Source organism: Zootoca vivipara, chromosome 9 (genome assembly GCF_963506605.1).
Source record: "Zootoca vivipara chromosome 9, rZooViv1.1, whole genome shotgun sequence".
Lineage (NCBI taxonomy): Eukaryota > Metazoa > Chordata > Lepidosauria > Squamata > Lacertidae > Zootoca > Zootoca vivipara.
The window spans coordinates 13,032,150-13,047,558 of record NC_083284.1 but is presented as its reverse complement, the minus strand read 5'-3'; the positions used below and the strand labels follow the sequence as shown (position 1 = coordinate 13,047,558).

At 47.5% G+C, this 15,409-nt stretch overlaps 1 long non-coding RNA gene across 1 annotated transcript; it reads right to left on the bottom strand.

Annotated features, from left to right (window-relative positions):
* Positions 1-30: 30 nt before the first annotated feature.
* On the bottom strand, positions 31-14,899 carry LOC118083621 (uncharacterized). The gene is made up of 3 exons (XR_004692407.2): positions 14,699-14,899; positions 3,235-3,393; positions 31-2,432 (listed from the first exon to the last, which is right to left on the bottom strand). It is a non-coding gene; the product is annotated as an uncharacterized LOC118083621 (long non-coding RNA).
* Between the last annotated feature and the right edge of the window lie 510 nt (positions 14,900-15,409).

The window sequence follows — 15,409 nt, the reverse complement described above, 5'->3', positions numbered from 1 at the left end:
CTCTCCCTCTCCCTCTCCCTCTCCCTCTCCCCCTCCCTCTCCTCAGAAACATGGGATGCTGCTTTATACTTCTGGCCCTTAAACCCTGGAACCAGGAGAGCAGCTTCAGTGAGTCAACCTCAGCCAGTCCCTTTGGTGAAGGGTGGTGGCTCACTGGCAGAACATCTGTCCTGCATGCAGAAGGACCCCAGCATCTCCAGGTACTAGTAGCTCTGCAAAGGTCCTGCATGAAACCCTAACGAGCCTCCACCACCCAGTGCAGTTACCAAAAATCATTTTTCAATAAATTGTACAATAATTGTACATTTGAATATCTACTTGCCATTATTCTGACTATGTTTCTGCTTTCAGAGCTAGTTATTACTTACATTATTACAAAAACAGTAATAATTGAATGCAGTGACAATAATTTATGATAATAAAGAGTGGACACATAGTCCTACAGATACAACCGGCCCTTTGAGGGTGACCAAACTGCTGATGCGGCCCCCGATGAATTTGAGTTTGACACCCCTGATTTAATGTATAGACAGGTTCTAACATCCATCTTGCTTTCTCACCTTCACGGAGCATCATTAAGGCTTGCACAAATTCTACTCCACTGCCTTGGAAGCTAGAAATCCGATCACTGTATTAAATGGCTTACAGTGGTTTTCAGATTACAAAAATGTTGTCCTGTTAACATGTGGACACCAAAACACTAAGTGGTCGTGTTGATCATTTGTTAAGAGACGAGTTTGGCAGTGACAATCTTGCACCACCCTTGGCAGTTCGTATTTGTATCGTGCTTGAGTCAGTCATCTGAAAGGCAGGATAATTCCAGTGTTGTAGATATAGCGGTTCTGAATTGACACTACCTACTGGCTGTGGGTTAGGAGCCAGCACAAGTTTTCTTTTCCTTTGCTCCTGAACTCTAGAAATACATTTTAAAAAAACAACCAAAACTTCAGACAGTACAGTGGGGTCCATGTCACATTTATACCGTATTTTCCAGCCTTTACATCGGCGCCTGCCCAACAAAGTGTGACTTCTAATATCGCTCAACAAACATTGGCCAGATGGTACATGGATATCTATATTTTGTTTGTTATCACTGTCACATCAATATCTATTGGAAACAAAACATTTCTATAAGCAGTTGAATCAAGAAAGGTGGCACTTTTAAGCATTTCATTAATTTTGTACTGGTTATAACTGGCATGTGGGTAAGTACTCTCAAGGTTCTTGACAGTCTACTCTGGAATAAGAGACTGCAGAATGAATTGCTTCTGCCATGGCTTGTATTGCACAATCCGTTTTTCTCAACATGTTCTCTTGGCTCTAAGGAGGTGCTTCTTCAGGGTCTGTCTACCTGCTGTCTTCAGTGGCTGGCTCCAAGCCCCAGGATCTTACTACTTTCCCCTCAAAATTCTTACATATAAAATGCTGGGGCTAGGTACATTGCAGTTGTATGTGTCTGGACGTATAGCTATTGACTAAAGTTCAGCCAGACTAAGAGTTTTTCAGCTGGAGAAGCTCCAGTTATAGGAGTGAGTAGACACATCTGCACTAGGGCTCAATATCTTTATCAGGCTGTTGCTTAATAAACATGAAACTGAACTGCAGTGAAGAATCATGTAGTGTGAGAATAAGCCAAACAAAAAAACCCCTTTGGGCAGGACATTGTGGTCTAGAGTTCTCAAGCCTGCTCTTGCCTATAGCACAACTTCCCCCCTTTAATAAAGAACTTTTCCTCCTTGGTATCAGATGCTGCTGCTGATTATTTAACCCTTAAACACCAGTATTTGTAGAATGTGGGCCTTAAGCATATAAGGGTGCAGAATAGGAAGTAGATGCAACAAGTTGGCTTAGAAATTGAAAGTATTTCTACTCTGGCACCATTGAGAATTTCGTTCAGGGTTTTGTCTTAATAGGTATATCTGTTGCCTTGTCACTTTTTAAGATGTGAAATATTTTAAATGGGGAGTTAGCTCATTCCTTTATTGCAGGGCTGGGAAATCTTGTCATGCTCCAGACCTTGGACTCTCAATTCCTGGCAGTCCCAACCAGCCTGGCAAAGGGTTTTGGATAATGTGGTTTGTAATCCAGCAACCTGGAAGGCTACAGGTTCTCGCATCTGCTTGCTTGCCAGCCCACGGCAAGCGCTAGTATGTAAAAGCAATTTGTAGCTGTTAACTGTACTTATTTGAAGATAGAAAAAAGACTATAAACAAAAATATTTGTGCCTTTCAATCTAGAACTCTTTATAGAATGCCAGTGCATCGTTTGAAACTGCTTAAAAGGATCCTTTATGTTGGAATGGTGCCTGTGGCTAAAAGGACGATGAACACTACTATGACGAGGACAATGCTAACAATAATTATGATCATTTTAGTGTTTTTCCACCACATCTTCCTTGAAATCTTTGTAGACGTCTTTTGGAAACCGTGAGCCTGAAAGCAAATGGAGAAAGGCACAAGTTAATAAGGAGAGGAACACACCAAATGGATGGAAGCCACTGCTTTAGAAATGTGGAAGTAGCTTTGTGTAACTTACAAATTACCCCAGCAGTTGGTAATTGAAGTCTTAGCTTGTATTGTTTTTCAAACGGATGCAATTCAAAGAATTGTGTTTTAACACACTTAAGCTGTAATCTGAACCCTACTTAAGTGAATAAGCCCTGTTGAATTAAATAGGATTTATGAGTAGGCATGATTAGGATAATGCTGTTAGCTTTTTTCCATCAGGCTGCCTGAGTATTTTGAGAGCTGGTGGGGGAGAGAGAATCATAAAATGAGCCTAGAATATTTCTCTTGGAATTCAGTGTAGTTGAAGCTGCTTAATTAGCATGGATTGATAGTTAAACACTTAAAATGGTTTCTTCAAAGGCCCTGATCACTTAACGACTTGTCTTGCAGGAGTAATTTGTGGTGAGCCCCCAAAGTAAGCAACTTGCTGCATTGCTGGCAAATTGACCATGTGGCTTCCCTGTGGATCCAACAAACTTTTCCATCAGTCCAAGGATTTACACTTGTGCAATGGAGCATACCTCTCTCTCTGCCCCTAAATCTTATGGGCCCCCCCCCCAATAGGAGTGTGGAGGGAGAGATGGGAAGGAAGCTACGTTGCAGAATCTTACATCCTTTAGTTGATGGAGTTAATATACAACCCTCAGATCCTGATGCCAATCCTCAAAGAGCTTAAAGCCATTCTACTGATAAATATTCTGCACAAAGTAAATGAATGTAGAATCACCGCTGTTTGGAGATCATCGCTTCGATCAGCCAGTTCACTCAGCCGTTCCTCTCTGTCCAAAACTTTTTCAATATTGTGACTCATGACATTTTTCACATCATCTACTTGAACTTGAAGTGTAGAAATTGCAGCATCACCATGTTTCTGATCAAACGCCATCTGCCCAGGATAAAGTTTTCATTTCACTTATTGCACTAAACACGAATAATAATACAGGCCATGGTTTTGTATAGCAATGTTTCCTGAAAAATAAGTCAGCTGATTAAAGGCTGTTTGGAAACGTAATACAGTACTGAATTATTTCCTTGTTTCCACCAAGTTTCTAGGTTTTATTCAAAAGATTTCTATCCTAATTTTCAGTCCTAAATTCACAGTACCTCATGGCTCAAAACACAAAAACCTACAGGTAGAGTAAAAAATAGAACAGTAAAAGCCAATATTAAAATGAGAACCAAGTAAGATTTAAAATGCATTAACAGAACAGTAAAACCCAATATAATGAGAACCAAGTAAGATTAAAAATGCATTTGTCAAGCATTTATCAATGCTCTCTGTAATAATGCCTTTAGTATTTTATTTCCAAAGTGGTATTAAAAATCCAGTACATCCCTCCTGCCATATAAAGCCAGCAGGAAAAGTAGTATAACATGTTATATACAACAACCTGCAAGATAAGAAATCAAAACCAACCATGACTCACCCGTTCAGTGATTCCCAAACTTGGCCCTCCAGCTGTTTTGGGACTACAATTCCCATCATCCCTGACCACTGGTCCTGTTAGCTAGGGATGATGGGAGTTGTAGTCCCAAAACATCTGGAGGGCCAAGTTTGGCCATCACTGCGTTAACTCATTTAACTTTTACTTTGGGCAAGTAATTGAACCTTTTAAACCCCAAATGGTATGAAAACAGATTGAGAGCCAATATTAAATCAACATAAAAAGCTCGGTGGGGCGGGGAGAGATGGAAATTCTAAAGGGCAAGCATCAAATTCCAGATGGTGGCAACTACCAAAGTTATTTTATTGGCTAAAGCACTTATGGCTGTGCAGCAAAAGTTTGTTTCTCATTCCTCTCCCTACATTCCCCTTAAATCTATGCAGCATTCCCCAAAGCTCTCGAGCAGGTTTTATTGGGGGGGGGGGATGAGCAAGTTACATTACAAAAATGGAAACCTCTGTGCTAATGGAACGTGGTTGAATATTACCAACCATGGTTCCCCCCCCCAAGTCTTATATCAAAGAATTTTAACTGAGCTGATGGAGAATTTCAGTAGCTCAAATACAAGTAAACCATGCACAATCTGTTTATTGGGTGTCTTACCTGCTTAGGGTGAGTTCCAAGATATCAACACTCTTAAAAATAGAGTGGGCCTTAAAACATGTCTCAACCAAAAGCAAGAGCAAAGAGGTGCATCTTCAGCATAATGGTGGAAACTGCAATGAAGTTGTCGGATGCACAAGGCAAATGCGTTCATTGATCATAACTGCATTTGCACTGTGAACTTTTTGAAATCAGTTTGTATTTGAAAGACAGATGGTGCAGCTTGTACTAGAAGACAAAGCCAGTCTTCAACGCCTTCGTTAATAAACCTTTCATGGTATACCCCGCAGCCTTTCCTCTATGCACTAAACTAAAATCTAATTAAAAGCAGATTTGGATGTTCTAATTAAACTGAGACCTAGGGTAGTTGTTACCTCTTAACACCTACTTTCCTTTGGATTTGCTGTCTTTTACAACCTTTTGGCCTGTCCCAGTATCTGGCACTGCCTGCTGTATTGTGAAGTGGGAAGGGAGGGATATTGGCAGCACTCATTGGGGTAGGGAATCCTGCCAACAGATGCCCCCTCCCCCAAAAAACTGGGTGGCAGGAGAGGACATATTGTTTATTGATATCATTCCTAACTTGCGCTAGCAAGTTTTTTACTTAGCAGAGTTTACATTCCCCCTTTTACATGCACAGCAGATAGCTGGTTGCAGGCTTGTGTAAGCCTCTCACTATTGCACAATTCAGTTTGTCTTCAGATTGAATCGTATGTTCCTGGTAAGTTCCCTTTAACCCCTCTTAAAAGAATAAGGACACGGCAATCTTATTCAAAGTCAATAAAAGAAGTTTACTTACATCAGTTCACAGTTGGATCCCTGAAGGCAGACTTAGTTACAAATAGGTACATGTGGATCTACCCCATATGGGGGAATAATCCCACTGTCTCTGCTAGGTGAGAGCTAGCAGAGCAGTCCTAGCTAAAAGCTGGTCAAACGAAGAAGGAAGTCAAAAAGAGAGAGAGGTGTGTTGCATGACTCGTCCTTTTGATACCTGGACAGGTTAGGTCACGACCACCCATCACATGCTAAAGGAAGGATGCTCCAGCCCAGGAGGAACAGGAAGTTTAAACTGGCTGGACCAAACATTCCCTCATGTCTTCTCTAGCATTTCAAGGAACAAGTGGCGCAGGGCACCAGGGCACCAAGTTATGGAGGGCGCCAGGGAAGAGGCGGAGGCTGGACCTTGCCCACATCCACCATGCCATGCCGAAGCGGCACCGCACCCGGAGCCTCTGCCTCTTCCCTGCTGGAGGAGCCATCCCGCTGCCCGCCTCCTCCAGCCCCGCAAAGCTGCCGGCAGCGCCATAAAAAGGTCGGCAACTCTGGGAAATGGGGGGGGGGGCGGGGGGCGCCGGAGGGATCTTTGCACCACGACGATGGATATACTTAAGACGGCCCTGTCAAGGAATGCTCTACTTGGCTGCCTCTCATGGATTACCCACAAAAACGAGGTCTGTGATTATATTGTCACACAAATTCTCATTGTTCTGATTTTATCCATAACCTACATGGGACGTTCGTATGCCTCCTTCTGGCAATTCCTGCAGCCAAACTTTCTTTTGGACCACATCAGTGAGGCTGAGAGGCGGGGGTCTTGTTATCTGAATAGCCCAGGATCTCCATACACCCCGGGAAGGTCACTTTGGTGCTGCTAACACAGAGATTTGATTTCACCCCTTGAAGGTGCACTCCCTTGTCTCTTGAGACAGACGGATGCAAACAACATGGGGTTGAAACAGAGGAAGGAACACTGAGCAGGAATAACCCACACTGCATAGTATGGTTAATATACCTGTACGAGTTAAGTGGACATTTGTTTTAAAATATGCCATTTTCAAACACAGACTGCTTAGTAGCTCCATTTTATCTGCTGCTGCTCTTAAAAGTAGTGAGCCCACTATATTCAAGTTATATTTTAGAATTGTGCGCTTTCTCCGCAATGTTATCACATGGCCACTAGAGGTCACCCCAGCACTTCTACGAATTAATAGCAAAACAAAAAACATTCCCATGAGGTTAGGGCAATTTACCTTCACAAAACAAATAAATGATTAAATAACACTGAGATGCATGAAAATTCCTAGGTCTCTCCTCATCCACCCCACCTATCTACCATTAAAGAGCATAGAAGTAATTATCTGTTTGTACTGCCAAGTACCACAAAATTCACTATTATAGGTAAGGTAAAGGGACCCCTGACCATTAGGTCCAGTCGTGACCGACTCTGGGGTTGCGCGCTCATCTCGCATTATTGGCCGAGGGAGCCGGCATATAGCTTCCAGGTCATGTGGCCAGCATGACAAAGCCACTTCTGGCAAACCAGAGCAGCACATGGAAACGCCGTTTACCTTCCCGCTATAGCGGTTCCTATTTATCTACTTGCATTTTGACGTGCTTTCGAACTGCTAGGTTGGCAGGAGCTGGGACCAAGCAACGGGAGCTCACCCCGTCACAGGGATTCGAACCGCCGACCTTCTGATCAGCAAGCCCTAGGCTCAGTGGTTTAGCCCACAGCACCACCTGGGTCCCTTATAAAGGGTTACTAATATTTCCTTCTGCTCTCTGTTGAGATAATGCAGATTTCAGAATGACCCAAAAGACTGCAGAGGTTAGTGTTATGTTTGCTCTTTTGCAAAGGCTTCTAACATTTGCTTTTTTGCATTCATATTGCTGTCCCTTCTTGGATCTCAGGAATGCTCTAAGGGGGCGCAATGGTAACACAAAAAAGAGAGCTGCTGGATCAGGCCGGTGGTCCATCTAGTTCAGCATCCTCTTTTTGCAGCAACCAACCAAATACTTGGCGGCTACTCACAAGCAGGATCTGACCTTAAGCAGAGGCTTGATGGGCATATGTCAAGAATGCTTTGATGGTGTTTCCTGCTCGGCAGGGGGTTGGACTGGATGGCCCTTGTGGTCTCTTCCAACTCTATGATTCTATGGGTAAAACAACCAAGAGGATGCCAGCATGGGCACTGAGTAGAGTCAACGAAGCTTACTGGAGGAAAGGAGCATTTCTTCAGAAAATGGTCACTTATCCCCAATGAGAACAAACATTGACCAAAGAAAGCAGAGATAATGCAAATAAAGAAATGCAAGGAGCACATTTTAGCTGCGTTTCTACTATTGTGATTTTCAGGAACTCCCAAACCTTATCGACTCTCCTTTCAACTTCACGTTTACCAATCACCTCATTTGGGCGCACAGAGAACTGCCTTGCATCTTCCACAGCGAAGAGAGATACAAACCATTCTGTCAGCTTCTCTGCAATTTCCATTTCCTTCTTTAGCACACCTTTCACCTTTAGCACACCTTTCACTCCCTTATCGTGCAAAGGACTAACTGCCTTCCTAGCCCATTTCTTGCTTCCAATGCACTGACAGTCAAAAATTATTCCAATGCAGCAAGACACTCGATTTCAGTCAAATCTACTTTCCTAATCTTTAATCAGAATTTACAAAGAACAAGTAGCAGTAGGACGTGGGAAAGGCTTATCTGCCTCCTTATAAGCATCTGGTTCTTATTTCAGCAATTCCTTTCAGTGCCAGTTAGTGACTGATGAACTGTTATTATTGTAACATGGCAATTTAAGACTTCACGTGTAAGAACAGCTATGCAATTCCCCCCAGCATTCGCAGAACTTCAACAACCATGGATTCCCATTTTTTATCAGATACATATTTACAGGAAACTCGATCTAACCATACAGCATAGAATCATAGAGTTGGAAGAGACCACAAGGGCCATCCAGTCCAACCCCCTGCCAAGCAGGAAACACCACCAAAGCATTCCTGACATATGGCTGTCAAGCCTCTGCTTAAAGACCAAACCAAAATTAGTACAAAATTAGTACATAGTACAAACCAAAATTAATTAGCACTTTGGGAATAACAGATATGTCAAAGTGGGGGCCCCTACACCTTTACCAAACCTGGAAAGAGCAAATTTCAATATCCTACACAGCAATTAAAGGTGTCAGACCTCTCCTGCTCTTTGACATATGACCACCTTTCTTTCACATATCACATATCACAAATTTCAATATCCTACACAGCGATTAAAGGTGTCAGGCCTCTCCTGCTCTTTGACATATGACCACCTTTCTTTCACATATCAGTTATCTGGGAAGCTATGCCATACAAGGAACCTCTGCTGGAACCACCCTTTTCCAGCTCCATAGTAATGGCGCAGGAGCCCATTTCTCCCTACATGAAAGTAAAGTGTGTGTTAATACACGGGCGGTGCTGTGATCTAAACCACTGAGCCTAGGGCTTGCCGATCAGAGGGTCGGCGGTTCGAATCCCCGCGACACGGGGTGAGCTCTCGTTGCTCGGTCCCAGCTCTTGCCCACCCAGCAGTTCGAAAGCACGTCAAAGTGCAAGTAGATAAATAGGTACCACTCGGGTGGGAAGGTAAACGGCGTTTCTGTGTGCTGCTCTGGTTTGCCACAAGCGGCTTAGTCATGCTAGCCACATGACCCGGAAGCTGTCTGCAGACAACCGCCGGCTTCCTCGGCCTATAGAGCGAGATGAGTGCCGCAACCCGAGTTGTCCGCGACTGGACCTAATGGTCAGGGGTACCTTTACCTTTTTAATTCTTTAACAATTAATAGTAAATAATAATAGAACAGAATCCAATTTGACATGACATACACCGTTATTGTTGTTTATTTTTCTCATTGATAATTTTAGTGCTTTATCTTCTTTTGTAAACCGTTTTGATTTTTCTTTTTACAATCAGGTGGTGTGTCCGTTTTATGAAATAAATAAACCACCAAGGTTTTCCGAATACACATGGGGCTGTTGCCCCTGCTTGCTCAGCTCACTGACACCCTCTCGCTCTGAAATATACTCGGAGTCGAGAGTGAATTTCATGCTCTTTATTCAGCTCATATTCATCAAGGAGAAGAAGAGAAGACGAATGGCTCTTTTCCCAAAACCATCTGCTTATATACATTATTTACACAATGGGCCTTGCGTGATTGGCTACTTCAGGGCTACACCTGTGGGCCAATTATATTGTGGATTGACTTCTGCCTGCAGCCTGATTGGCTGCTCCTACAGGCCAATCAGGTAGCAGATTCACTTCTGCCAGCCGCCTGATTGGCTGCTCCAGCAGGCCAATCAGGTTGCGGATTCACTTCCACCTGGAGTTGGATTGGGTAGCTCCCGCTGATTCTGAATCCTATTGTTCTAGGATTCAGCTCAGTACATAACACCCCTCCCCTCTAAGTTCCAGTCCTGCCCGGGAAGTTGCATTCGTAGTCACCAAGGTCTGCTGGCCGCCTCCGTGTGCGTTGTGGCCTGGGGTGTTCCTTGGTCAGGGGTTCTGGTTCTGGCTCGTGTTCCGAGGCTGCTGGCTGTGCCGGGGCTGTCTGGTCTGGCGCCACTGAACCACTAGGTTGTGACTCTGGTTCCGGTGTCCTTCCAGCCTCGGGGCGCCCCTCTGTGCCTACTGCTTCTGCTTCCCCTGCCCACCCCTCTCGCTCTACAGGCCTCACTGCCCTGCTGTCCCCTTGGGACCCCTCTGTCCCGCTCTCCTCCCGGGTTCCTCCTGGGAATCGTCGCCGTAGCTGGTCGCAGTGGCGGCGCCAACATTGCCCCCCTTCCGTTAGTACCTCGTACGACACGGGACCGGTCACCTTGGTGACTGTGGCGGGTACCCATGCTGGGCCTGCCCCAAAATTCTTTGCATACACTGGGTCCTGGGCCACAAATGTCCGGGGGTTCCTGCCTTTCCCCACCACTACCTCATCCTGAGCTCTGTCGGGGTGAAGTCGGTCCAGTCTAGTTGCAAGGCGCCGGCCCATGAGTAGTTCAGCTGGGCTCCGGCCCGTCGTTGTGCTTGGGGTGCTGTGCTGTGCTAGAAGAAATGCGGCAAGGCGGTATTCCCAGTCCCCTTGTGTTATGCGGCGGAGGCTGTCCTTGGTGGTCCGCACCATGCGCTCCGCTTGGCCATTGGTGGCAGGGTGGAATGGTGCTGAGCGGATGTGGCGGATGGCGTTCTGCGCTGTGAAGGTCTGGAACTCCTCTGACGTGAATGCGGTTCCATTGTCTGAGACGAGGGTGTCAGGGAGCCCGTGGGTTGCAAACAGCTTACGTAGTACCCGGATGGCTGCCGCCGTAGAAGTGGACGGTACCAGTGCGACCTCCAGCCATTTGGTGTAGGAATCCACCACTATGAAGAATGTTTTTCCCTGGAAGGGGCCAGCGAAGTCCACGTGCAAGCGTGACCATGGATGTCGGGCGGACTCCCAGGGCTGGACTGGGGCCCTTGGGGGATCCGGGCGGGATTCTTGGCAGGTCTGGCAGTGTTGGACCCAGGCCTCTATCTCTCTGTCAATCCCCGGCCACCACACATAACTCCTGGCAAGGGCCTTCATCCTCACTACCCCTGGGTGTGTCTCGTGTAGGGCTGTGAGGACCCTTTTGCGGAGGGGCTGGGGAACAACAACCCTGCTTCCCCATAACAGGCACCCCTTGTGGGCCGACAGTTCATGTTTGCGGTTTGTGTAGCCAGCGAATTCTGGCCCGGGGCTGCTGCTGGGCCATCCTCGCCACACCCAGTCCAGGACCCGGGAGATGACCCTATCTTTTGTGGAATGGTGCGCAACTTCTTGTGCCTGAATGGGTCGGTCGGGAAGCAGCTCCAGGGTCATAACCTCTTGCGCAGGCGCTGGGTCGGGGCCTGTTTCTGGTAGTGGTAGCCTGCTGAGTGCGTCTGCGTGGCCCATCGCCTTCCCAGGGCGGTGGATTAGTGCATACTGGTAGCCGGCAAGGAAAATTGACCACCTGAGGACACGTGGAGACAACACTTGGGGGGTCTGCTTCTCGGGGGCAAACAGGCCAAGCAACGGCTTGTGGTCAGTCACTATGGTAAAGGGCCGCCCGTACAAGAAATCATGGAATTTTTTTACGCCCTTCACGATTGCCAGACCCTCCTTGTCAATCTGTGAGTAGTTTCGTTCGGCTGCAGCAAGCGTCTGGGAGAAGTATGCCACCGGCACCTCTCTTCCATCCGGGAGTTGGTGTCCCAGGACAGCGCCGATGCCATAGGGAGAGGCGTCGCATGCCAGCACCACTGGCAGCCTCTCGTCGAAGTGTGCCAAGACCGAGTTTGAGACGAGCAAGTCCTTGACTGCCTGGAATGCGGCCCTTTGTCGCTGGCCCCACACCCAAGGGGCCCTTTTATCTAGGAGTCTGTGTAGGGGCTCCGCTACCGCTGCCTTATGGGGAAGGAAGGCATGGTAAAAGTTCAATAGTCCCAAGAATGACTGAAGTTCGGGCTTGCTCTTGGGCGCTGGGGCCTCACAAATGGCCCGTACCTTGTCACCGGTTGGATGGACCCCTTCTGCATCCACCTTAAATCCCAGAAAGTCCACCTGCGGCACTCCCAGTAAACACTTTTCCCGCTTCACCTTGAGGCCCGCCGTCTGGAAACGGTGCAGGACGGAGCGGAGGCGGTCCTCAAATTCCTCTGGTGTGGGCCCGGCGATCAGTACATCATCGAAGAAGGGGGTGACGCCAGGAATCCCTTTAAGGAGAGAGTCCATTAGATTCTGGAATATGCCTGGTGCCACGCTAACGCCAAATTGCAGCCGCTTTACTCTGAATGCCCCTCTGTGCGTCACAATCGTCTGAGCCTCTGCTGTGGCTTCGTCCACAGGCAACTGTTGATACGCTTGGGCCAAGTCCAGTTTGCCAAAGATTTTTGACCCAGCCAGGGTGGCGAGGACATGGCTGACCACTGGCACTGGGTATGCATGGGCCGTGAGAGCCTTGTTTATGGTGCATTTGTAGTCTGCACAGATGCGGACCGAACCGTTAGGCTTGACGGGTGTGACAATTGGAGTTTCCCAGGGGGCGTTGGGCACCGGCTCCAGCACTCCTTGCTCCACGAGCCGGTCCAATTCCTCGTCTATGCGGGGTTTCAGGGCGAACGGGACCCGGCGGGCCTTGTGCCTGATGGGTCGTACAGCGGGGTCTAGCTGTAGGGCAATGGGGGGTCCTGTATATCGTCCCAATGCCCCATCGAAAACCCCTGGAAACTCTTTGCATATGGCGTCCACGTCCACTTGTAAGCTAGTGCGGTTCACCCCGGTAACGGCTAGCCCCAGAGGTCCAAACCATGCCAGTCCCAGTAAGCTAACGTAGGGGCCCTTAACTACCAGCAAGTCCAATTGTTGCTTTCGCCCTCGATATTGCACCCTGAAGGTCCCCACCCCCATTGTAGGGACCTTACGTTTCTGGAAGTCCCGGAGGGTGAATGGGGCCGGCCTTAGTTTGGGACCCCCATTAGGGCACAGTTCCCTTAATGTTCGGGCCGAGATTATGGATAGAGTTGAACCCGTGTCCAGCTCCATGCGGCATGGGGCTCCCTCTATCTGTACCTCTATATAAATTTTCTCTGTGCTGGGATGGGGCAACTGGAATACCTGGTAGTCCGTGATCTCCGTCGAGTTGCCTTGGTGCATGGTGCCGTGTGACCTGGGGCTCCTGGGTCGGTCATCTGATGCTTGTCGACGGGTGAGTCGAGCCCGACACACCCGGGCGATGTGTCCCAATTTTCTGCACTGCCTGCACTCTGCGTTGCGGAAACGACAGGTCCTCCTCTCGTGGTTCTCCCCGCAGCTTGCACAGTTCCCTCCTTCTCGTCGAGGCTGCTGTGGTGTGTGTGCTGCTTGAGTGCGCCGCTGTACTCGGTGTACTTCCTCCCTGTCAGATTCGGATTCGTCGGTGAGGTCTTCGTGGTAGACCCTCGGTTGGGATGGCGGGGCCGGTCGTGCCTCTTGCGTTGACCTCTCGGCGGCTTCGGTTGCCAGGGCTTCCTCCAGAGCAATCTGGAACGTGAGGTCTTTTTTGGCGTAGAGGCGTCGTTGCAACATCTCGTCCCTCAGGCCACCGACGAGGCGGTCACGAAGCATGTTCTCCAACTCTGAGAAGTTGCATAACCGGGCGGCTTGGCGGAGGGAGGTCACAAACCCAGTTATGGTTTCCCCCGGGGCTTGCCGCTTTGCGTAGAAGGCATTTCGGCAAGCTACCACCGAGGGCTGTGGTGAAAAGTGCTCCTTCAGCCGTTCCATTATTGTTTGGTAAGAGACGGTAGCGACATCTCTAGGTGCAAGGAGAGCCCGGGCGATTTCAAACGTCTCCTCTCCACAGACGCTGAAGAATGTCGCCCTCTTCATGGCATCGTTGGTGACTTCTTTCGCTTGCAGGAGGAAGTTGAAACGGGCGGCGTACCCTTCCCAGTCTCCTGATGCTGGTTTGAATGGCAAGAAGCTGCTGTCGGTTGCCATTCTGGGTTCCTTGGGTCCTGGAGCTGAAACCTGGATGCACGGTGCGATGCAGCGGTGCAGCAGGTGGCGGTGCTGCGGTGCAGTGCGTGGTGGCGGTCAGCTCAGCAGGATCCCATCCTCGTCGCCAGTGAAATATACTCGGAGTCGAGAGTGAATTTCATGCTCTTTATTCAGCTCATATTCATCAAGGAGAAGAAGAGAAGACGAATGGCTCTTTTCCCAAAACCATCTGCTTATATACATTATTTACACAATGGGCCTTGCGTGATTGGCTACTTCAGGGCTACACCTGTGGGCCAATTATATTGTGGATTGACTTCTGCCTGCAGCCTGATTGGCTGCTCCTACAGGCCAATCAGGTAGCAGATTCACTTCTGCCAGCCGCCTGATTGGCTGCTCCAGCAGGCCAATCAGGTTGCGGATTCACTTCCACCTGGAGTTGGATTGGGTAGCTCCCGCTGATTCTGAATCCTATTGTTCTAGGATTCAGCTCAGTACATAACACGCTCCTTGCACAACCCACCCACCCACCCTGCCTATTCCCAGCTCTCCCCAAACCCTCTCTTAAAGGGGCTTGGCAAACCACTGCCCACCGTCCTTTAAGCAGCTTGCCTTGGCCGCCTGCGCTGCTTGCTTGCTTGCTGTTTTGTGGTCACACCAGAGTTGCTGCAGTCGCCTAAATGGCGACCATGCAAAGTGTAGCGTGACAACAGCCTTACAATATTACTCTATAGTAAGATTAGTTTCACACTCCATAGGCGATGCTGATTTAAAGCCGCGGCAGCCTCTTGTGGAAATCATTCCAATTAACTTTTGCAGGAGTGATTACAATAAGATTATTTTACCTAAAGCAGCTTTAGAAGATCCGGGAGGAGAGTTAAAGTACTTTAAAGTGTATGTTTGTTTCCCTCTGCTCTTTGGAAGGTATCTGTCTCATGTGTCATGTGATGACGCAGTAGAAAGCAATGATTGAAACTTCTAGTTAATAATTTACTACAGTGACTAGTCTTTTTGGATAAGCTGTACAAATATTAAACTCAGAATGTTACTGCTGCAGAAATAGTTATTTTACTGACACAATTAGATTTAAATAGATCGCTCATCTAGTTGTTTTCTTTAGTGCAACAGTAAGAGAAGTTGGCAAAGTTACTTACCATGTATTTTGCTAATATCTCTTGAAAATCTGTTCCAAACTCTCAAAACACTGAGCAAAAAGTGCTTGTGATATCAAGGAGTCACTTGACTGCTGATTGCCTTGTAAATCTGGAGGGAAATTGAATGGAACAGTTTAACATGGAATTCAAGAATTCTATGATCAACATGTCAAATAGGCATATGGAGTAATCTTATTTATCAGAATTGCCAAGATTTTGGCTAAGGATGGGTTCTTTTTGTATAGGGTTACAGTCATATGAAGAACATAAGTGAATTTAGGTATCAGCAGTTCTGAGCTGCAATCCTGCCCAGAGGCTGCTTCAGTCCCACTGGAAGGATTACAGTCATACCTCGGTTTAAGTACACTTCGGTTTGAGCATTTTCAGTTTAAGTACTCTGCG